Source organism: Phalaenopsis equestris, unplaced genomic scaffold (genome assembly GCF_001263595.1).
Source record: "Phalaenopsis equestris unplaced genomic scaffold, ASM126359v1 Scaffold000572, whole genome shotgun sequence".
Taxonomy (NCBI): domain Eukaryota; kingdom Viridiplantae; phylum Streptophyta; class Magnoliopsida; order Asparagales; family Orchidaceae; genus Phalaenopsis; species Phalaenopsis equestris.
In genome coordinates, this window is record NW_018165012.1 from 1281939 (window position 1) to 1284551 (window position 2613).

The following is a 2613-nucleotide window of genomic DNA, read 5'->3' on the forward strand; positions in this document are numbered from 1 at the left end:
TATATATATATATATATGTATCACAGACACACACACACACACATTTAACTTTTAGCAACTTTTAGCATACATGAATACATGTAAAGGTACAAAGTATAGTCATTCATGAATCATATGCCAAGATATATAAATATTGATTGTCAAGATATATAAATATTATCCATATTTGAATCGGGAGTCAACTCATTCACATTGAGACTCATTTCAAATTCAGCCAATATATTGACATAATGGTGGAAAATTATACCCTCAACTATTATATCTCAGATAAGTGCAGACCTTAGGCTAATCTTGCGTAATCATTGGGCTTATCTTGCACAACACTAAACAGAGATCCACTTGTCCTCTGATTTCCTTTGACCTGCTGGAGCTCTTAGCCTCTCGATTTCTTTTCTAGCTTCCCCCTCCTTCTGAAACGCAGCATTTGAGTGTTTAGGGCTCTGCAAAATAACATATATTAGATTTTTTATTGAGTGTTTAGAGCTCTTAGCCTCTATATTTACTTATGTACCTTTAAGTCTATCTACACTTTTGTCATTCTACTGTCTATATAAATAAATATATTTGTACTCATAATTTATGAAAGATTAATATAGAGATAAACTCTTGCTCTTATCTTTCTTTAGGCTTTATTCCTATTTCTTTTCTTGTTCTCTTCTAAGTTGAAATCAGAGATAAATATTCCCAATGCTTTAAAATTCGTAATGTCTCAAATCATAAATGAGACAGAAAGATGTTTGACTCAAGACAACTACGAGGTATGGAGAGCTCTACTATCAAAATTATTAAAAATAAATGGATTCGATTCTTTCTTGGATGTTCAATATCAATCACCTCCTAGATTTCTTTCAGATAATACTGGAACAGTAACTGAGAATCAAGAACACATTACTTGACAAATGATAAACAACAACATGACAACAATTTTCTTTCCTACTATTTCCCCTTGAATTCTTCTCTATATCCTGCATCTAAATACAATTGTCGGCATATGGTAGACATTGAAAAAGAGATTTCAAGCATCAATAGATCCTCTGTCATTCAGTTAAAAATGAACTCTACAATATTACGATGGGGTCAAACAATTGTCAGCATTCGACATATGGTACTCACACCACACTCTGTGAATCTACAAAACTTTGAATCATACAAGGGGCCTGAACAAGTGATAGTAGGAAATGGACAAAGTTCTGATATAACATATGTTGGTAATGGGATATTACCGACCGTAGATCGAAAGTTAACTCTCTCTACACTTTTGTCATTCTACTGTCTATATAAATAAATATATTTGTACTCATAATTTATGAAAGATTAATATAGAGATAAACTCTTGCTCTTATCTTTCTTTAGGCTTTATTCCTATTTCTTTTCTTGTTCTCTTCTAAGTTGAAATCAGAGATAAATATTCCCAATGCTTTAAAATTCGTAATGTCTCAAATCATAAATGAGACAGAAAGATGTTTGACTCAAGACAACTACGAGGTATGGAGAGCTCTACTATCAAAATTATTAAAAATAAATGGATTCGATTCTTTCTTGGATGTTCAATATCAATCACCTCCTAGATTTCTTTCAGATAATACTGGAACAGTAACTGAGAATCAAGAACACATTACTTGACAAATGATAAACAACAACATGACAACAATTTTCTTTCCTACTATTTCCCCTTGAATTCTTCTCTATATCCTGCATCTAAATACAATTGTCGGCATATGGTAGACATTGAAAAAGAGATTTCAAGCATCAATAGATCCCCTGTCATTCAGTTAAAAATGAACTCTACAATATTACGATGGGGTCAAACAATTGTCAGCATTCGACATATGGTACTCACACCACACTCTGTGAATCTACAAAACTTTGAATCATACAAGGGGCCTGAACAAGTGATAGTAGGAAATGGACAAAGTTCTGATATAACATATGTTGGTAATGGGATATTACCGACCGTAGATCGAAAGTTAACTCTCTCTACACTTTTGTCATTCTACTGTCTATATAAATAAATATATTTGTACTCATAATTTATGAAAGATTAATATAGAGATAAACTCTTGCTCTTATCTTTCTTTAGGCTTTATTCCTATTTCTTTTCTTGTTCTCTTCTAAGTTGAAATCAGAGATAAATATTCCCAATGCTTTAAAATTCGTAATGTCTCAAATCATAAATGAGACAGAAAGATGTTTGACTCAAGACAACTACCAGGTATGGAAAGCTCTACTATCAAAATTATTAAATTAGCTAAAGATAACTACTGTATTATTTTCTTTAACGCTAACAAGTTTATGATTCAGGACCTATAACCAAAAAAGCTCTTCTAGTTGGTCAAGCTGATCAAGGGCTTTACCCCATCACAGCGTTAAACTCCACTATAAGCTCGCATATTCGACATCAAAGACTCGGGTTCTCTCTCTTAACATTTCTTCATGTAATATACAATGTACTGATTGTTACCAAAATATGAGTCAAAAATTGACTTTCAATATTAACACCACTACTTATCAAAAAAATTTAAATGATGGCTTCTAAAACTTAGGGATCATTCCCCCTTCCTTCTATAGATGGTTACAAATATTATGTTGTATATGTGGATATTTTTTCTAGAT